Source organism: Pleurodeles waltl, chromosome 8 (genome assembly GCF_031143425.1).
Source record: "Pleurodeles waltl isolate 20211129_DDA chromosome 8, aPleWal1.hap1.20221129, whole genome shotgun sequence".
NCBI lineage: Eukaryota > Metazoa > Chordata > Amphibia > Caudata > Salamandridae > Pleurodeles > Pleurodeles waltl.
Genome location: NC_090447.1, coordinates 1542753501 through 1542775550, shown reverse-complemented (window position 1 = coordinate 1542775550; position 22050 = coordinate 1542753501). Strand labels below are relative to the sequence as shown.

Genomic DNA, 22050 nt, shown 5'->3' with positions numbered 1-22050 from the left:
CTGCCCCTCGCCTGAGGTCTGTGCACTGGTGCCCTGCCCCTCGCCTGAGGTCTGTGCACTGGTGCCCTGCCCCTCGCCTGAGGTCTGTGCACTGGTGCCCTGCCCCTCGCCTGAGGTCTGTGCACTGGTGCCCTGCCCCTCGCCTGAGGTCTGTGCACTGGTGCTCTGCCCCTCGCCTGAGGTCTGTACACTGGTGCCCTGCCTTTCGCCTGAGGTCTGTACACTGGTGCCCTGCCTTTCGCCTGAGGTCTGTGCAAAGTGCCCTGCCCCTCGCCCGAGGTCTGTGCACTGGTGCCCTCCCTCTGGCCCGAGGTCTGTGCACTGGTGCCCTCCCTCTCGCCCGAGGTCTGTACACTGGTGCCCTCCCTCTCGCCTGAGGTCTGTACACTGGCGCCCTGCCCTTCGCCTGAGGTCTGTACACTGGTGTCCTCGCCTGAGGCCTGTACCTCGCATGAGGTCTGTACACTGGTGCCCTCCTTCTCATCTGAGGTCTGTGCACTGGTGCCCTCCCCCTCGCCTGAGGTCTGTACATTGGCGCCCTCTCCCTCTCGCCTGAGGTCTGTACACTGGTGCCCTCTCCCTCTCGCCTGAGGTCTGTACACTGGCGCCCTCTCCCTCTCGCCTGAGGTCTGCGCACTGGTGCCCTCTCCCTCTCGCCTGAGGTCTGCGCACTGGTGCCCTCTCCCTCTCGCCTGAGGTCTGCGCACTGGTGCCCTCTCCCTCTCGCCTGAGGTCTACGCACTGGTGCCCTCTCCCTCTCGCCTGAGGTCTGCGCACTGGTGCCCTCTCCCTCTCGCCTGAGGTCTGTGCACTGGTGTCCTGCCCCTCACCTGGCATGAACAGTTCATGGAGAGATACCAAAAGGGCCTCGCAGTGACCTAAGGAAACGCTTGGTTGATCAGACCCCAGAAGAAGAACCAGCGCCATCCTCTGGACCCACCTGCCTTGTGAGCTCACTCTCCAGACGCACAGTCTGAGCCCAGGAGCTGCCTCGTTGGGTAGCCTGGGTCCTGTGTCCATGGAAGTCCAGCAGGAAGCCTCGGCTCCATGCGCTCCCAAAGCAGGAAAGGGGCAGCAGTTAACATAAGACACCGACAAGCCTTCTCCAGCTCCTTCCAGCCTCGCCTGATTCCCTTACCAGGTTCTCTGTGCCAACTATGGATGCAATAGCAGCAACAGTCTGATCCCTGTGCCCCACGATCCGCGAGGCACTCGGTCAAACTGTAATAAAATGTGATAGGACAAGTATTCTTCGCAGATGTATATACCAGTAAGCTCCATCGTTCTGCGCAAATATCAAATTATACCAGCCACGAAGGTCCACTGTCCTCCCTCTTGTACGGGGCACCGAGTTAGTTCCTTTCTGCCCGAGGTGGCCGTGGTTCCTCCTGATCTTCCGCTGTTATCACGTTCTCGCACCCAAGGAGGGCCACTACTTCCACCGCAGCTGGGTGGTGGGATCTCAGCGCACACTCATGGTCGTGGTTGGGCGCGGTCTATGAATTGCTGGTTATCTCCTTCACCATTTGAAATCATCAGATCATCTAAGACGCGATAACTAGGTGCACTCTACTTTGATGCTTCAGAATGTCTCTTTGCTAGATCCTTCCGGGTCGAGGGTGAACCTCATACCTTCTTTCTTTTGTATCGACAGATAGTGCTCCGCTGGAGCCCAGGCCGTAGAGAGTGGACGGCCACCAGCTTGAAGGGCTCGCTCCATGGACCCCCTGGGAGCGCCGTCGCAGTTTGTGGAGGTCGATGCCCTTAAGACTTGGAGTGATTCCTGTGAGGGAGATCCCACAAACTCCTCCTGTGAGGATGTTCCTGATGGGGAGATGCGCTCCCCTTTCCCGTGCCGCCCGGACATCAACGCAAAGGTGATTTTATGGTAAGGCTGTGCTTTCTCTAGTCTGAGGTTCCTCAAAACTGTAAAAAAACAAACAAAAAAAAAACTGTAAAGTTCACACTTGTGTAGAACACTACTCACCCGTTAGGGTCTCAAGGCGCTGTACGCATACCGCTGTGGAACCCCTCCTGGCTTTTCCCTGTGAGGCGCCCACTCCTGGACAGCCCCAGGGTGAAGCCAGGCATCCAAGCGCTGTGAGTGCCATTGTGGAGATTAAGCAAGATATTGCCCAGAGTTACAGAGTGGGACCCATTAAGTAGATTAGGCACAGAGATGAGAATTATCTGGTCCAAGCGAATTGAGCCCAAGACCCGCCGAGGTGGAAATTGAACCCTGGTCCCGGACCAGATCTCTGCATCAGGGTCTGCCGCTCTAACCATTGTGCCACACTTCTACACTTCTCAACATTCACAAGAGTTCAGTGTGTTTGACAGAGCGCATCTTAAAGTGTACCAGGCCCATCTGTAGGAGGCTGGCCTGGCTTGTAGTGGGTACCAGAGGTACTTACACCTTGTGCCAGGTCCAGTTATCCCTTATTAGTGTAGAAGAGGTGTTTATAGCAGCTTAGGCTGATAGAAGGTAGCTATGGTAAAGCAGCTTAGACTGAACTAGGAGACATGTAAAGCACCTACCATACCACTGGTGTCATATCCACATTATCATAAGAAAACACAATACACAGAGTTACTAAAAATAAAGGTACTTTATTTTTATGACAATATGCCAAAGTATCTCAGTGAGTACCCTCAGTATGAGGATAAGATATATACACAAGTTATATGTACACAAACCAAAATTAGGTAAGTAATAGCAAGAAAAGTAATGCAAACAGTGTAGAATTACAATAGATTACAATAGGAGCACATAGGTATAGGGGCAACACAGACCATATACTCCAAAAGTGGAATGCAAACCACGAATGGACCCCAGACCTATGTGAGCTTGTAGAGGGTCGCTGGGACTGTAAGAAAGCAGTGAGGGTTAGAAAAATACCCCACCCCAAGTCCCTGAAAAGTAGGGGTAAAGTGCACCTACTACCCCCAGAGAGCTCAGAAGTCGTGATAGGGGGATTCTGCAGGAAGAACAAACACCAGCAATGCAACAACAGTGGATTTCCGGACCTAAGTACCTGTAAGACAAGGGGACCAAGTCCAGTAGTCGCAACAGTGTCGAGAGTGGGCAGGAGCCCAGGAAATGCCAGCTGAAGATGCAAGGAAGCTGCCACCGGTTGGAAGAAGCTTGGAGTTCTGCAAGAAAGAAGAGGACTAGGAACTTCTCCTTTGGAAGACAGATGTCCCACGTCGCGATGAAGCTTGCAGAGGTGTTCCCATGCAGAAAGACCGCAAGCAAGCCTTGCTAGCTGAAAGGGTCGCGGTAGAGGTTTTTGGGTGCTGCTGTGGCCCAGGAGGGACCAGGATGTCGCCACTTGGGGGAGGAGACAGAGGGGGCGCCCAGCAACTCAGTGAGCCCTCACAGAAGCAGGCAGCACCCGAAGTCACAAAATGGAGTCCCACGACGCCGGAGGACAACTCAGAAGGTTGTGCACTGCAGGAAGGAGTGCCGGGGACTTAGGCTTGGCTGTGCACAAAGGAAATCCTGGAAGAGTGCACAGGAGCCGGAGCAGCTGCAAATCATGCGTTACACAGTTTTGCAGTCTAGCGTGGGGAGGCAAGGACTTACCTCCACCAAACTTGGACTGAAGAGCCACTGGACTGTGGGAGTCACTTGGACAGAGTTGCTGTGTTCCAGGGACCACGCTCGTCAGGATGAGAGGGGACCCAGAGGACCAGTGTTGCAGTCTTTTGGTGCCTGCGTTAGCAGGGGGAAGATTCCGTCGACCCACAGGAGATTTCTTCAGAGCTTCTGGTGCAGAGAGGAGGCAGGCTACCTGTAAGGAAATGCCTCCTTGGCATGGTTGCCCCCTGACTTTTTGCCTTTGCTGATGCTATGTTTACAATTGAAAGTGTGTTGAGGCCTGCTAACCAGGCCCCAGCACCAGTGTTCTTTCCCTAACCTGTACTTTTGTTTCCACAATTGGCACACCCTGGCATCCAGATAAGTCCCTTGTAACTGGTACCTCTGGTACCAAGGGCCCTGATGCCAGGGAAGGTCTCTAAGGGCTGCAGCATGGATTATGCCACCCTAGAGACCCCTCACTCAGCACAGACACACTGCTTACAAGCCTGTGTGTGCTAGTGAGAACAAAATGAGTAAGTCGACATGGCACTCCCCTCAGGGTGCCATGCCAGCCTCTCACTGCCTATGCAAGTATAGGTCAGTCACCCCTCTAGCAGGCCTTACAGCCCTAAGGCAGGGTGCACTATACCATAGGTGAGGGTACCAGTGCATGAGCATGGTACCCCTACAGTGTCTAAACAAAACCTTAGACATTGTAAGTGCAGGGTAGCCATAAGAGTATATGGTCTGGGAGTTTGTCAAACACGAACTCCACAGCACCATAATGGCTACACTGAAAACTGGGAAGTTTGGTATCAAACTTCTCAGCACAATAAATGCACACTGATGCCAGTGTACATTTTATTGCATAATACACCCCAGAGGGCACCTTAGAGGTGCCCCCTGAAACTTAACCGACTGTCTGTGTAGGCTGACTAGTTCCAGCAGCCTGCCACACTAGAGACATGTTGCTGGCCCCATGGGGAGAGTGCCTTCGTCACTCTGAGGCCAGTAACAAAGCCTGCACTGGGTGGAGATGCTAACACCTCCCCCAGGCAGGAGCTGTAACACCTGGCGGTGAGCCTCAAAGGCTCACCCCTTTGTCACAGCCCAGCAGGGCACTCCAGCTTAGTGGAGTTGCCCGCCCCCTCCGGCCACGGCCCCCACTTTTGGCGGCAAGGCTGGAGGGAACAAAGAAAGCAACAAGGAGGAGTCACTGGCCAGTCAGGACAGCCCCTAAGGTGTCCTGAGCTGAGGTGACTCTAACTTTTAGAAATCCTCCATCTTGCAGATGGAGGATTCCCCCAATAGGGTTAGGATTGTGACCCCCTCCCCTTGGGAGGAGGCACAAAGAGGGTGTACCCACCCTCAGGGCTAGTAGCCATTGGCTACTAACCCCCCAGACCTAAACACGCCCTTAAATTTAGTATTTAAGGGCTACCCTGAACCCTAGAAAATTAGATTCCTGCAACAACAAGAAGAAGGACTGCCTAGCTGAAAACCCCTGCAGAGGAAGACCAGAAGACAACAACTGCCTTGGCTCCAGAAACTCACCGGCCTGTCTCCTGCCTTCCAAAGAACTCTGCTCCAGCGACGCCTTCCAAAGGGACCAGCGACCTCTGAATCCTCTGAGGACTGCCCTGCTTCGACGACGACAAGAAACTCCAGAGGACAGCGGACCTGCTCCAAAAAGACTGCAACTTTGTTTCAAGAAGCAGCTTTAAAGAACCCTGCAACTCCCCGCAAGAAGCGTGAGACTTGCAACACTGCACCCGGCGACCCCGACTCGGCTGGTGGAGAACCAACACCTCAGGGAGGACCCCCGGACTACTCTACGACTGTGAGTACCAAAACCTGTCCCCCCTGAGTCCCCACAGCGCCGCCTGCAGAGGGAATCCCGAGGCTTCCCCTGACCGCGACTCTCTGAAACCTAAGTCCCGACGCCTGGAAAAGACCCTGCACCCGCAGCCCCCAGGACCTGAAGGACCGGACTTTCACTGCAGAAGTGACCCCCAGGAGTCCCTCTCCCTTGCCCAAGTGGAGGTTTCCCCGAGGAAGCCCCCCCTTGCCTGCCTGCAGCGCTGAAGAGATCCCTTGATCTCTCATTGACTTACATTGCGAACCCGACGCTTGTTCTAACACTGCACCCGGCCGCCCCCGCGCAGCTGAGGGTGAAATTTCTGTGTGGGCTTGTGTCCCCCCCCGGTGCCCTACAAAACCCCCCTGGTCTGCCCTCCGAAGACGCGGGTACTTACCTGCAAGCAGACCGGAACCGGGGCACCCCCTTCTCTCCATTATAGCCTATGCGTTTTGGGCACCACTTTGAACTCTGCACCTGACCGGCCCTGAGCTGCTGGTGTGGTAACTTTGGGGTTGCTCTGAACCCCCAACGGTGGGCTACCTTGGACCAAGAACTGAACCCTGTAAGTGTCTTACTTACCTGGTAAAACTAACAAAAACTTACCTCCCCCAGGAACTGTGAAAATTGCACTGTGTCCACTTTTAAAATAGCTATTTGTGAATAACTTGAAAAGTATACATGCAATTGAAATGATTCAAAGTTCCTAATGTACTTACCTGCAATACCTTTCAAACAAGATATTACATGTTAAATTTGAACCTGTGGTTCTTAAAATAAACTAAGAAAAGATATTTTTCTATAACAAAACCTATTGGCTGGATTTGTCTCTGAGTGTGTGTACCTCATTTATTGTCTATGTGTATGTACAACAAATGCTTAACACTACTCCTTGGATAAGCCTACTGCTCGACCACACTACCACAAAATAGAGCATTAGTATTATCTATTTTTACCACTATTTTACCTCTAAGGGGAACCCGTGGACTCTGTGCATGCTATTCCTTACTTTGAAATAGCACATACAGAGCCAACTTCCTACACTACCCCCAGAGCATAATCCACCTGGAAACAGTCGAGAAAGCCGATAGGATTAGGCGCTACAATGTTGCTGGTAGTCGTCTTGCTACTTTATTGAGGTTTTGCAGGCGTCCTGGAGCAGTCAGCGGTCGATCCTTTGGTAGAAGGTGAAGAAGGAGATGCAGAGGAACTCTGGTGAGCTCATGCATTTGTTATCTAAAGAATTCCCCAAAGCATAGATCCTTAATGTCCAGAAAAGGAGGTTTGGCTAGCAAGGAAGGAGGATTGTCTACCAAGAGAGGTAAGAGCCTATCAGAAGGAGCCTCTGACGTCACCTGCTGGCACTGGCCACTCAGAGCAGTCCAGTGTGCCCCCCACACCTCTGTTTCCAAGATGGCAGAGGTCTGGTACACACTGGAGGAGGTCTGGGCACCCTTCCCTGGGAGGTGCAGGTCAGGGGAGTGGTCACTCCCCTTTCCTTTGTCCAGTTTCGTGCCAGAACAGGGCTGGGGGATCCCTGAACCGGTGTAGACTGGCTTATGCAGAGATGGGCACCATCTGTGCCCATCAAAGCATTTCCAGAGGCTGGGGGAGGCTACTCCTCCTCAGCCCTTCACACCCCTTTCCAAAGGGAGAGGGTGTAACACCCTCTCTCAGAGGAAATCCTTTGTTCTGCCTTCCTGGGCCAGGGCTGCCTGGACCCCAGGAGGGCAGAAACATGTCTGAGGGGTTGGCGGCAGCAGCAGCTGCAGTGGAGACCCCGGAAAGGCAGTTTGGCAGTACCCGGGTACTGTGCTAGAGACCTGGGGGATCATGGAATTGTCCCCCCAATACCAGAATAGTATTGGGGTGACAATTCCATGATCTTAGACATGTTACATGGCCATGTTCGGAGTTACCATTGTGGCGCTGTACATAGGTAGTGACCTATGTATAGTGCACACGTGTAATGGTGTCCCCGCACTCACAAAGTCCAGGGAATTTGCCCTGAACGATGTGGGGGCACCTTGGCTAGTGCCAGCGTGCCCACACACTAAGTAAAGTAACTTTGCACCCAACCTTCACCAGGTGAAGGTTAGACATATAAGTGACTTATAAGTTACTTAAATGCAGTGGTAAATGGCTGTGAAATAACGTGGACGTTATTTCACTCAGGCTGCACTGGCAGGCCTGTGTAAGAATTGTCAGAGCTCCCTATGGGTGGCAAAATAAATGCTGCAGCCCATAGGGATCTCCTGGAACCCCAATGCCCTGGGTACTTCAGTACCATATACTAGGGAATTATATGGGTGTACAAGTATGCCAATGTGAATTGGTAAATTTAGTCACTAGCCTGTTAGTGACAAACTTTGAAAGCAGAGGAAGCGTAACCACTGCGGTTCTGGTTAGCAGAGCCTCAGTGAGACAGTTAGGCGTCATACAGGGCACATACTTATGAGCACTGGGGTCCCAGTGACACATAGACTAAAACAACATCTATACAGTGAAATATGGGGGTAACATGCCAGGCAAGATGGTACTTTAATACACAACCCCCCCCCCCCCCCCCCCCCTAAACGAAGGACAATAAGACTAGTCATTACCTGATGGGTCTTCATTGTCTAAGTGGAAATATCTGGAGAGTCCATCTGCATTGGAGTGGGTACTCCCAGGTCTATGTTCCACTGTATAGTCCATTCCATGTAGAGATATGGACCACCTCAACAATTTAGGATTTTCACCTTTCATTTGTTTTAGCCAAAGTAGAGGTTTGTGGTCTGTCTGAACAATAAAGTGAGTGCCAAACAGGTATGGCCTCAACCTTTTCAGTGCCCAGACCACAGCAAAGGCCTCCCTCTCTATGGCAGACCAACGCTTTTCTCTAGGGGTCAACCTTCTGCTGATAAAAGCAACTGGTTGATCCTGGCCCTCAGAATTCAGTTGTGATAAGACTGCCCCTACCCCTAACTCAGATGGATCAGTTTGAACAATGAATTTCTTGGATTAACATGGGCTTTTTAGGACAGGTTCAGTGCACATGGCCTGTTTCAGCTCCTCAAAAGCTTTCTGACAGTTTGCTGTCCACAGTACCTTTTTAGGCATCTTCTTACTAGTGAGATCATTAAGAGGGGCTGCTATGGAGCCATAGTTTTTAAAGAATCTCCTGTAATACCCAGTGAGGCCTAAGAAGGCTCTCACCTGGGTCTGAGTTGTAGGGGGAACCCAATCTATGATAGTCTGGATTTTCCCCTGAAGTGGTGCAATCTGTTCTCCACCTACCAGGTGTCCCAGATAAACCACCTTACCCTGCCCTATCTGGCACTTTGAAGCCTTGATAGTGAGGCCTGCCTTTTGCAGGGCCTCCAAAACTTTCCAGAGGTGGACTAGGTGATCCAAAGACAGCTATATAATCTAGATATGCTGCACTAAAAGCCTCCAACCCTTGCAGGACTGTGTTCACCAACCTCTGAAAAGTGGCCAGTGCATTTTTCAATCCAAAGGTCATAACAGTGAACTTATAGTGCCCTCCAGTGGTGGAAAATACAGTTTTGGGATTAGCATCTTTTGATAATTTAATCTGCCAATACCCTGCAGTCAAATCAAAAGTGCTTAGATACTTGGCAGAAGCCAGTGTAGCTATCAGCTCATCTGCCCTGGGTATAGGGTGAGCATCAGTTTTGGTTACTTGATTGAGACCTCTATAGTCAACACAAAACCTCATTTCCTTTTTACCATCTGTAGGAAGTTGGCTCTGTATGCACTATTTCAAAGTGAGAATTAGCATGCACAGAGTCCAAGGGTTCCCCTTAGAGGTAAGATAGTGTCAAAAGTAGATAATTCTAATGCTCTATTTTGTGGTAGTGTGGTCGAGCAGTAGGCTTATCAGAGGGTAGTGTTAAGCATTTGTTGCACACACACAGGCAATAAATGAGGAACACACACTCAATGACAATTCCAGGCCAATAGGTTTTTATATAGAAAATATATTTTCTTAGTTTATTTTAAGAACCACAGGATCAAGATTTACAAACAATACTTTAAATGAAAGGTACTTCACTTAGGAACTTTAGGAACTTTGAATGAGCAAAATAGCATATACAGTTTTCACATAAATGGCATATAGCTATTTTAAAACTAGACAGTGCAATTTTCAACAGTTCCTGGGGGAGGTAAGTGTTTGTTAGTTTTGCAGGTAAGTAAACCACCTACAGGGTTCAAAGTTGGGTCCAAGGTAGCCCACCGTTGGGGGTTCAGGGCAACCCGAAAGTTACCACACCAGCATCTCAGGGCCGGTCAGGTGTAGAGGTCAAAGTGGTGCCCAAAACGCCTAGGCTTCAGTGGAGAAGGGGGTGCCCCGGTTCCAGTCTGCCAGCAGATAAGTACCCGTGTCTTCGGAGGGCAGACCAGGGGGGTTTTGTAGGGCACTGGGGGGGACACAAGTCAGCACAAAAAGTACACCCTCAGTGGCACAGGGCGGCCGGGTGCAGTGTGCAAACAGGCGTCGGGTTCGCAATGTAATCCAATGGAAGACCAAGGGGTCTTTTCAGCGATGCAGGCAAGGGAGGGGCTCCGCAGGGTAGCCACCACCTGGGCAAGGGAGAGGGCCACCTGGGGGTCGTTCCTGCACGGGAGGTCAGATCCTTCAGGTCCTGGGGGCTGCGGGTGCAGTGTCCTTACCAGGCTTCGGGTCTTTGAAGCAGGCAGTCGCGGTCAGGGGGAGCCTCGGGATTCCCTCTGCAGGCGTCGCTGTGGGGGTTCAGGGGGGTCAACTATGGCTACTCACGGGCTCGCAGTCGCCGGGGAGTCCTCCCTGTAGTGTTTGTTCTCCACAAGTCGAGCCGGGGGCGTCGGGTGCAGAGTGCAAAGTCTCACACTTCCGGCGGGAAACGTGTGTTGTTTCAAAGTTGCTTCTTTGTTGCAAAGTTGCAGTCTTTGTGGAGCAGAGCCGCTGTCCTCTGGAGTTCTTGGTCCTTCTAGATGCAGGGTAGTCCTCTGAGGCTTCAGAGGTCGCTGGACCCTGTGGAACGCGTCGCTGGAGCAGTGTCTTTAGGAGTGGGGAGCCAGGCAGGTAGAGCTGGGGCCAAAGCAGTTGGTGTCTCCGTCTTCGCTGCAGGTTTTTCAGCTCAGCAGTCCTTCTTCATCTTAGGTTGCAGGAATCTATCTTGCTGTGTTCTGGGAGCCCCTAAATAGTCGATTTAGGGGGGGTGTCTAGGTCAAGGGGGGTTAGTAGCCAATGGCTACTAGCCCTGAGGGTGGCTATACCCTCTTTGTGCCTCCACCCTGAGGGCAGGGGGGCACATTCCTATCCCTATTGGGGGAATCCTCCATCTGCAAGATGGAGGATTTTTCTAAAAGTCAGAGTCACCTCAGCTCAGGACACCTTAGGGGGCTGTCCTGACTGGCCAGTGACGACTCCTTGTTTTTCTCATTATCTCCTCCGGCCTTGCCGCCAAAAGTGGGGCCGTGGCCGGAGGGGGCAGGCAACTCCAATAGCTGGAGTGCCCTGGGGTGCTGGAACAAAGGGGGTGAGCCTTTGAGGCTCACCGCCAGGTGTTACAGTTCCTGCAGGGGAGGTGAGAAGCACCTCCGCCCTGTACAGGCTTTGTTACTAGCCACAGAGTGACAAAGGCACTCTCCCCATGTGGCCTGCAAAATGTCTGGTGTGTGGCAGGCTGCTAAAACTAGTCAGCCCACACTGGTAGTCGGTTCAGGTTTCAGGGGGCACCTCTAAGGTGCCCTCTAAGGTGTATGTTACAATAAAATGTACACTGGCATCAGTGTGCATTTATTGTGCTGAGAAGTTTGATACCAAACTTCACAGTTTTCAGTGTAGCCATTATGGTGCTGTGGAGTTTGTGCATGACAGACTCACAGACCATATTCTCTTATGGCTACCCTGCACTTACAATGTCTAAGGTTTTGCTTAGACACTGTAGGGGCATAGTGCTCATGCACTTATGCCCTCACCTGTGGTATAGTGCACCCTGCCTTAGGGCTGTAAGGCTTGCTAGAGGGGTGACTTATCTATACCTGTAGGCAGTGTGAGGTTGGCATGGCACCCTGAGGGGAGTGCCATGTCGACTTAGTCTTTTTATCCCCACTAGCACACACAAGCTGGCAAGAGGTGTGTCTGTGCTGAGTGAGGGGTCCCCAGGGTGGCATAAGACATGCTGCAGCCCTTAGAGACCTTCCCTGGCATCAGGGCCCTTGGTACCAGGGGTACCAGTTACAAGGGACTTACCTGGATGCCAGGGTGTGCCAATTGTGGGAACAAAAGTACAGGTTAGGGAAGAACATCGGTGCTGGGGCCTGATTAGCAGGCTTCAGCACACTTTCAAATCATAACTTGGCATGTGCAAAGGCAAAAAGTCAGGGGGTAACCATGCTAAGGAGGCATTTCCTTACACCATCTTTACTATGAGGTTTGGGGACAAGCACCACTGGGCTAGCCAGGCCAGCGTCCTACAACCTCCCCATGCACCTCCGGACCATCACCTCACTTCTGGGATGCGGAATGGCCCATAAGACCTGGCTGTTCGACTAAGCCTCCGGGACCTGCAAGCTCCTGGACACCCTAATGGGTGATTAGCCGTGCTTTATAAATCCTGATTGATTGATAGATTGTTGGTATGTGGCTGACTCTTTCCCAGCCCTACCAGCCTTTCAGGGACAGGACATTGTCCTTGTGTGTAATAGACTCAGGCATGTACCCTTAGACCCACAGAGAGTGCAAGAATCACGTGGGACAAATGGTGCCAGCAGTGGAGGGCAGGGAGCACCAGGGATCAGACTGAAGCCCTAAAGCTGTGTGTAGAGAGCAAGCAGGCAGGACTCGAGCAGCCTGTAGGCAAAGGTGGCCTTAAGGAGCTCTACAGATGCCTTGTGTGATCCTGTTTGAGAAAATAGCACAAGAGCTGTGTTCGAAGTGGTTTCCAAAATATTGTGAACCTGGATGAACCATTTAACTTCACTATCTGTCTGAAATTAGGACAACTTCAGACTTTGTTTCAACCCCTGTTAGTGCCAAAAAGTAAAACATTTTCTGGCTTGTCACTGAAAACGTAAACCTGTGTGTGCAAAGGAGGCTTACCCTGCAGGTGCCTTCAATGTGCTTTTCCCTTCATATGAACATGAAGCATGCGCTGTAGCAACCTATTTGTGTCTGTATTATATGCGCGTTGCTGGCCTTGCTGTGATGTATGTGATGGAAGCTTGCACCGATGCTGACTGCTCTCTACTTGTTTCATATACTCACTGATTCCCTTGCTGTGATGGTTGTGTGTGATGGAAGCTTGCACAGATGCTGCCGGCCCTGTACCTGTTTTGCATGCGCGCTGCTGGCCTTGCTGTGATGGTTGTATGTGATGGAAGCTTCAACAGATGCTGACTGCTCGCCACTTGTTTTGTATACTCACTGCTGGCCTTGCTGTGATGGTTGTGTGTGATGGAAGCTTGCACTGATGCTGCCTGCACTGTACCTGTTGTGTATACTCATTGCTCAATCAATCAATATTTGTAGGGCACGGCTACTCACCCGCTAGGGTCTCAAGGCGCCGCAGGGCAGGGGAGGGGAGGGGCCTCATCCGAAGAGCCACGTCTTGAGGTTCTTCCTGAAGATGGTGAGCGATGGGCTTTGTCTGAGGTACAGGACGAGGTTGTTCCAGCTCTTTGCTGCACTGTAGGTGAAAGATTGTGCTCCGGCAGCGGTTTTGTGGATGCAAGGGATGGTGGGCAGGGCAACCTGGGCTGAGTGGAGTGATCTGGCAGGGGTGTGGCAGGAGACACGGTGGTTCAGGTAGGCTGGTCCAGCGTTATGTATGGCTTTGTACGTGTGGGTGAGTAGCTTGAAGGGGATTCGCTTCTCGACTGGTTAGCCAGTAGAAGGTCCTCAGGTATTGAATATTTTCCGAAGTTTGCGGAGTGTGTGCCAGCAGAAGGAGGCGACTGAGTTTACCTGCTGGCCTTGCTGTGATGGTTCTGTGTGATGGAAGCTTGCACCGATGCTGTCTGTACTATACATAGCCTGTCTGTCACAAGATGAGCTCCTGGTCCCATCACCCTGCATTGACCTGTATGCCCTCGTGTTAGTAGCCTACCTCTGGCACCATTCTTCGAGTGCGGTAATGGTCACGAGGTGAGCTCCTGGTCCCATCGCCCTGTGTGAGCTCCTGGTCCCATCGCCCTGCGTGACCTACTTATCCTCACATTAGCTCAGTGTTGCTAACCTCCCCCTGGCTGGTAACTGCCAGATATGCTGCTCAGTCTCTCCCAGGTTACGGCACCATTTCACATTTCCCTGCAGCCCCTGCGTGTCACCACCATTCATTTTTGTGGTCTCGTCAGAGCCAGAGGACTGGTGAGGCTGACTCGTCGTGGAATGTGCCAGTTATACTATGAACGAGTGCTGGGTCCGAGCGAGGGATCTGACGTGTCCCTTCAACATCCCTTGTTGTCACAGAACAAATGTTGGTTGAATTCACTGAAGAGAGAGTTTCTAAGCATGTTCTTAAATTCAACCCCACTTGACAGGAGTTGCGTTCCTTGTTTCCTTAGGAGAGGCGATATTGCATTACTGGGCTGCACAGCCATCGTCAACACCAGCAACGAGGCGCTGACGGATAAGAACCCGGTGTCCGACAGCATCTTCAACTACGCAGGGCCTGAACTCTTGGAGGAGCTGCAGAAGCTGAAAGGTAAGAGACGTTACTCTGTCCCCGCCGTGTCTGTTCATGTCAATGTGTTGTGTTACCCTGACCCATCCAGGCATTCACCTCTCCCATGGTTTCACCATGCTCATCCCACAGCACCTTCAGGCCTTGGGACAAGGTGAGAACACTGCCCTAGCTGTGGGACAGTGACAGAAGGTCACCTGCTTCCTGTCTTGAGCTGTTCCCAGGACACCGTGAACTCCAATGGAGCCGGATTACCACTGACCCCTCTACAGTAGCCCACATGATACAGACCTATCTATGACTTTGTCCTGCACGTTGCCTTGTTGCCTCTTCTGCCAGCCAGCTGCTTGACTCACAATAGCAGCGTTCATATGGAAAGCACAGTCTGCACCAGGTTAGAATAGACAAGGTTTGAGCAAGTCTGTTGGTGAGTGGGGTGTGAGCCTTCCAGGATTCATGGTTTAGAATGACATTTCTGGGCGTTTTCCTTTCCTAAGTAGAAACTAAACGATGAATGTTAAATTGGCAATTTTTTAAAAATATGGATGCCTCAGTAGGGAGTAAAGACTCTGAATGAGATTTACACATGAAATAGTTTGTAGCTTCTTGCCCGTGGTTCTGGCTGCTCTTAAATGTCCCCTGGCATCTCATGGTAGGATTATAAAGACGTTTGTAAAGCTTCTGCACGGACACTGCCACACCGATGACCACGGTGTAGATTGTCCACGTCCCCATCTACACTCTGGTGCGCACCCTCAACTGTTCTCTTTTCTCCACCTGTTGGAATGGATGAGAGCCCCGCGGTCTCTGCTCGTTGCATCCATGTTGCATCCCTTTGGTCATTAGCGCAGCAAGGCCCACTGTAGAAGGGTCCTCCTGCTCCCATGTAGTTTTTGTTTACAGATCCACTTCCAGGTGAAGAGTACCTCAGTTGGGGCATGGGTACAAATGTTTGCAAATTCCACAGCTTTGGTTGAGATGTTTGTGTCAAGATGAACCAAGCTCGGGTGACAAATATAAGAGTGAATAATGAAGATGCTTACAACTGTTTTGAGGTGGTGTCCACCGTAGAAGAGAACTGACTCCATGGACCCCACCAGAATGTACAAGACCTTAAGTTTACTACAGCAAATTTATGAACTGGAAATGGATTAGGTGTTAGGACATAAATACTACTCTGTCTGAGTAGCCGCTAACTTGTTGTTTACATTGTAGGCAGATTTCGTAATGCAATGTTTTATACTAGAACCTTGGGCTGAAGAAACCCTGGTGTAGGTGTTGAATCCGTTGTTCATGATGGAAGTAATGTGGACCCATTAACTGGCTGCTGCCACAGCTGAATCGTCATATTTGACAATTGACTACAATGTGCAGGCTACCAGGTATCCCTTACAGCTGGAGAAGATAAGCTTCAAACCTCTTTAATCATTTCAGGCCTAGGCATCCACTCGGTTTCAATGTATTTGTGGTCACCAGGATGTTTACTATGGAAGGAAACTCTGGGGCAGACGGTCGTAAATATCCTGACTCAGGATGTAGTTTGCTTGGGCCAGGTTCTGAGACATCTAATACAAGAATGCACTAGGTCCTGCCCTTCCTTGGCCAGTCTGCCCTAATGTAGAGGTTTAACCAGACAGTTTAACACTCTAGGGAAGTAGAGCTTGAGCCACGCGGTCAATTTGCTCTCATTGAGATTTTCACAATTACAAAAGATTGGGGGTGATCAGTATGCCTTACTCTCGGCCTTCTCTCCCAAGAATGGCCTGTAGGATTTAACCGTGTTCTGAGCCATCAAAATATTTGTAATTTCGTTAGGATGAATACCCTGCCTAAATATTTATGTCGGTTTGGCTCTGTCCTTAAATTCTGTCTGTAGATACTCAAGCGTCTGACGTATGTAGTGTTTTGCCAAATATTTTGATAAGATTAAATTATGTGGATTACAGCGACTCTCAGAAACATTAACCTGGGTAAGTTGTTTGGGATGCTTTGATCCCCCGTTGTAGAGAAGCCAGTGAGTGCTGCGTGAGGTACTCAAAGTTAGAGATGCTGACAGTGTGGAGGTGGCAGCTTTATGGTCCAACTCAAAACAGGGGTTAACTTGATAGGTTGGAGAAAAGGAGGCTTCTTTAAAGCAAGCCTGGAATTTCCTGGTGGCAGCTTTTTGTGCTTAGGTGCCTCCTTTATTTCTAAAGTTGATAGATGATGCAGGGATATTTTGAGAGGTGTTGAAGATACTGATGTCCTCCTTACAGGTTTGGGGAATATCTCAGAGCCCTACTTCAGCCTCTGGGTTGGAGGATGCACGACTTATCCCATTCATGCTATGAGAGGTGACTACAGCTGGTCGGTTAAATTAGAGCCTTTGAACAGGGTCCTGCCTGAGATGTTTGCATTTGTGGTGGGTTTCTGTGTTCCACTTCTGATCTATGCAGTTATTAGGAATATACAGGTGGTTAATATTCCATCGTCACTGACCACGTTTAGAAAGGTAAACCGGGTCACCCAGCCTGCTGTGGACCTCTGTTGCTTCTGGGCTCTACAGTGCAAGTAGCAGGACAAGTCTTTCCACATCCTCAAACCTGTGCTCATGTCAGAGGTGCTTCAGTGAATGTTTAAGATTGCTTTGTGTGAGGTCATGGGATGGTCAAGCAAGATTCACCCTCGTCTTCTCAGATATATGTCTCATTCACACCCTTAAAGAGAGCCTCCGACAGCTTCAATAGGGGACATTTTGATTGATCGTAGAGCAGATGATAGTGGATACATTGAGGTGATGCATGACCGGCTTACGGAAGCAGTCCAGTGCTGGCACAACATAGACTTTACTCAATCTTTGTCTATCAAAAGGGGATATTAGGGGAGCTGTGGCCCTATTTGTGTTCAACTTGTTTACTAAGGACTTGAAACTATGCCTTTTGCACATTGGAAATGATTGCCCAAGACTTGATAAAGGTTTTGTTCCCATAATATTAGATGCAGGTGATGGTCTTGCCAGGGGCTCCAGGGGTTAATTGATACATATGTTACATAGATGTATTTGCTGGACCGTTCACAAGTGTAGATAGATCTAAGGTAATGTGGTGTCCAGGGGCATCTCCAGAACGAGAAGTCTGTTCATGTAGTCACAACTGCGGGACAATGAAAGTTTAGCACGTTTTGGAGTCCTTTTAGACTGCCAGCTAAAGTAGTCATCACTTTTACACTCAACGCAGATGTAGGAAGTTGGCTCTGTATATACTATTTCAAAGTAAGATATAGTGTGCACAGAGTCCAAGGGTTCCCCTTAGAGGTAAGATAGTGGCAAAAAGAGATAATTCTAATGCTCTATTTTGTGGTAGTGTGGTCGAGCAGTAGGCTTATCAGAGGGGAGTGTTAAGCATTTGTTGTACACACACAGACAATAAATGAGGAACACACACTCAAAGACTTACTCCAGGCCAATAGGTTTTTATATAGAAAAATATATTTTCTTTGTTTTGCCACTATCTTACCTCTTAGGGGACCCCTTGGACTCTGTGCACACTATTTCTTACTTTGAAATAGTATATACAGAGGCAGCTTCCAACAATTACTTCTCCCCCTTTCTGCCTTTGAAGTAGGCAAACTTCAAAGGAAAGTTTCTGTTGTTGACAAGATCCTTCCTTGTCGAGGCCTGGCCCCAGACACACTGCAGGAGGTTGGAGACTGTATTGTGTGAGGACAGACACAGCCCTTGTAGGTGTAAGTGTGTGCTCCTCCCTCCAGGCTAGCCTAGATGGCCCATCAGGATATGCAGGCTACACCCCAGCTCCCTTTCTGTCACTGTCTAGAGAAAATTCACAACAGCCCAACTGTCAGTCTGACCCAGACGTGGAATACACAAGTAGGCAGAGGCACAGAATGGTTTAAGCAAGAAAATTGCCACTTTCTAAAAGTGGCATTTTCGAACAGATAATTTAAAAAACAACTTTACAAAAAGATGCATTTTTAAATTGTGAGTTCAGAGACGCCAAACTCCTGATCTCTATCTGCTCCCAAAAGGAAACTGCAGCTAGGTTATTTAAAGACAGCCCCTATGTTAACCTGTGATAGAGGTATGCCTTGCAACAGTGAAAACCAAATTTGATAGTATTTCAATGCTAGGACATGTAAAACACAAGTACATGTCCCACCTTTAACAAACACTGCAATCTGCCCATTGTGCTACCTAGGGCCTACCTTAGGGGTGTCTTACATGTAAGAAAATGGAAGGTTTGGCCCTGGCAAGTGGGTACAGTTGCCAAGTCAAATTGGCAGTTTAAAACTACACAGACAGACAGACACTGTACTGGCAGGTCTGAGCCATGTTTACAGAGCTACAAATGTGGGTTGCACAACCAGTGCTGCAGGCCCACTAGTAGCATTTGATTTACTGGCTCTGGGCACCTCTGGTGTGCTTTACTAGGGACTTACTAGTAAATCAAATATGCCAACCATGGATAAACCAATCAACAATACAATTTACATAGGAGCACTTTATCACTGATCAGCAGTGGTAATGTGCGCAGAGACAATAAACCAGCAAAAACATATGATAAAAACAGAAGGTCAGAAGGCAAAAAGACAGGGGAAACACCCCAAAAGATGCCCGATCTAACATTGACTCTCACTGGAAGAGAACAAGCAGCGTTGGCCGCACTGGAAGTGACGTGCGCGGGGCCTATATAGGTGCCATCCTCATGCTGACTCTCACTCCAGGAGAAGCGAAGCACAAGGAATGCAAGACCTTACTTTCTTAAAATCAATGGTGAAATTCAGGAACTGAGCTCTGTCTTGGCGGGTGGAAGTGGACTGTGAGAAGGGTGGCTTCCCGAAGGGACTGCAGTCGAGTGAAGCAACCTTCTTGTGGAGGTGAAAAGCCTTGTGCTGGGATGATGCGCCTTGTATAGGACAAATCTTTCAGGTTTATCTGCGTTATTAATTAAATAGCGCAATCTCAGGATATTGAGTTTGGCGATATTTTTAACAAGAGTTGGGACCTATCATTTTCTTTTTACTTAGTTTGTCTCATATGGTAGTTACTGCAAAGAAGATGCCTCATGCCTGCAGTAAAACCGACCAGCACTAGGCAAACATGATCCCAGATATACATTTGACGGTTATGATGTGTTTGCTGTATTGTGACAGATAATTTGTATCTGCTGTCTTTAATGTAAATTGAATAATGGCACAAAATGTTTGAAACAGATTTATTGGGGCAAGAATATCTCCAAAGTGAAGATCTGGGTGTACTGGCACTGTTCCGTAAGGGTGGGTGGGTGAGGGCACGGACGAGATCTCCCCAGCAGGCTGTTCTGGGACAGGCCCGCATCACCCACAAGGCCCTTCGCACCTCCACTCAGCGGTACCTGCCTGCGAGCTGAAGAGCCCTGGTGGCAGCTGACACCACAAAATGTGGAAACTCTGCTCTTTGAGCCTCCCACCCTTAAACAAGCATTGACAAAGCCAGTAGGTCTCACTGATCCAATAGCTTTAGGCATTGGCAATGTTCATGCATTTGTGTACTGCACTGAGGCTGGTTTTATTGATAAACGGTTTCTCAGCTGAAGAAGTGTCCCATAGCTAGTGTTGGCCATTATGTCACCACTGAGCGTCGCATTGCGTTCGTCAGTGTTATTGGTATAAAGTCAGCACTCTAGTTGTTTTCACGACCCTGACTTGGAGTCTTTCTTCCTTGTACAGCATATTTTATAGTAGACATGGAGAGCATCACTTCTACATTGCAGTCTAGTGCACCTGTTACAGGAACATCCCTCGCACTGGAAGAGTTTTTATAAAGCATGCATAGTAAATGTCACACGAGTCGCACTTTAGTGACCGCACACTAATCCTGCGTGCATCCTGCCATCAGAAATTGTAGGAAAGTCACCTCTTTCTAGCTTGGTTACCCCCACTTTTGGCCTGTTTGTCAGTGTGTTTGACTGTGTTCTCTGGGATCCTGCTAACCAAGACCCCAGTGATTATGCTCTTTCCTCTAAATTTGGTTGCTGCTAACCTTTTCTTCCCACAATTTGCATAATGCCCCCGCCCCATGTAAGTCCCTAGTATATGGTACCTAGGTACCCAGGGCATTGAGGGTTCCAGGGGATCTCTATGGGCTGCAGCAGTTATTCTGCCACAGATAGGGAGCCCATGCAAAGAGTTCTGCTGGCCAGCCATTGCAGTCTGCATGAAACGTGTGCATGCACCCTTTCACTACAGGTCACTGCACCAGGTCAGTGTATGTCACCCCTATGCAAGGCCCTCTCAGCCTAGAGGGCAGGGTGCAAGTACCTGTGTGTGAGGGCACCCCTGCACCAGCAGAGGTGCCCCGTGAACTTCAGCTCCATTTTCCTGGACTTCGTGATTGCGGGACGCCATTTTACGCGTGTTCTCAGCACAGGTCACTACCTATGTCCAGCTACCTATTGGTAACTATGAACATAGGCATTTTTGGTATCAAACATGTAGGAATCATATCCCCATGCTTTTGAAAGCATTGGTTGTATAATCCCATGCACTCTGGGGGCTCCTTAGAGGACCCCCAGCCTTTGCTACCACCAGTCTTGCAGGGTTTTCTGAGCAGCCCAGCTGCTGCCACCCCTTAGACTGCTTTCTACCCTCCTGCTGCTTGATCTGATCAAACCCAGGAAGGCAGAACAAAGGGTTTCCTTTAGGAGAAGGAAGTAACACCCTCTCCCTTTGGAAATAGGTGTGACTGGCTTGGGAGGGGTAGCCTCCCCAGCCACTGGTTTTGCTTTGAAGTGCACATTTGGTGTCCTCCGTGCATAAACCAGTCCACACTGGTTCAGGGACCCCCAGTCCCTACTCTGGCAAGAAACTGGACTGTGGAAAGGGGGGTGACCACTCCCCTGTCCATCACCACCCCAGGGATGGTGCCCAGAGCTCCTCCAGAGGGTCCCTGGGTTCTGCCATCTTGATTCCAAGGTTGGCAGGGAACTCTGGGAGCATCTAAGTGGCCAAGCAGGTGACGTCAGAGGCATCCTCTGATAGGTAGTTACCTGGTTAGGTGGCCAAGCCACCTCTTTGAGCTATATAGGGTCTTCCTCTGGAGTGGGTCCTCAGATTCAGCTTGCAAGATTCCAGCAGGACTCCTCTGCTTCGACTTCTGGCTTCCGAAACCGCGACTCGACCCTCCAGGAACCAACAAGCTGCAGATCCATGAGGAAGACTTGCGCAACATTGTATCCAGAGTTCCTTACAGCTTTGCAACAGTTTCCTCGCAGTTCACCCTCAGAAGACTGCAACTGTTCAGCCTGCACAGGAAGAAGGAATCCCCCCAGGCAGCTGGAAGCAATGACGACCAGCTGCCTGGGTCTCCTCTCGTCCTAAGTGGTGTGGCTCCTGCATCACAGTTGGTGGTCTGGAGTGGTCCCCTTGGTCCTCTCTACCAGCTGACCCACTTTGGTGGTGGTAAGTCCTTTCCACTTCACACAAGACAGTACCCCAGTGCACCACGTCCTTTGCAGCTGCCAAGGCTTGTTGCTTCACCTCCAAGGAGAACTTTAGGTGACGTGTAGCTTTAGCCCCCAGCACTCCCTCCTGCAACTCCTGAGCCTCTGCGTGATCCTCCAGCGACGTGGGAGCCACTTCTGGGGTGCCGCGTGGGCTGCTTCAGCAACATCTGTGTCCCGGTCCTGTGGGACACCTGAGGGTGCTGCCTCCGCTCTCTGGGCGTTCTGCAACGTGGAGGGTCCCCTGTGACTCCCCCTCCTGGGTAGAGTACTCCTGGACCTTGCTCGTCACCAGCAGCACCTCTTTTCCCCCAACCGCAAGTTTGCCTTTGCCAAGGCTTGTTGGTGAAAATCCGACACCTATCTGCAATCCAGCTTCCATTGTGGGACACCTTCTGCATGCATCAGGAACTCTTCTCTGGCTTCTGGGCTGCAGTGCTGACCTGTCTTCCTTCTTCGTCG

The 22050-nt window shown here is 50.2% G+C and overlaps 1 long non-coding RNA gene across 15 annotated transcripts in view; it reads left to right on the top strand.

Moving 5' to 3' along the window:
* The window catches only part of LOC138248964 (uncharacterized), an 82905-nt gene extending 68743 nt beyond the window's left edge, over positions 1-14162 (top strand). For 9 of the 15 annotated variants that reach the window (XR_011194682.1, XR_011194677.1, XR_011194680.1 and 6 more), the window contains 2 exons: positions 1655-1888; positions 13995-14161. This is a non-coding gene — a long non-coding RNA (uncharacterized lncRNA). Of the gene's footprint in view, positions 1-1654; positions 1889-13994 lie in introns of all 15 variants that reach the window. The other 6 variants (XR_011194679.1, XR_011194678.1, XR_011194671.1 and 3 more) reach the window with 2 other exon arrangements.
* The last annotated feature ends 7888 nt before the right edge of the window (positions 14163-22050 follow it).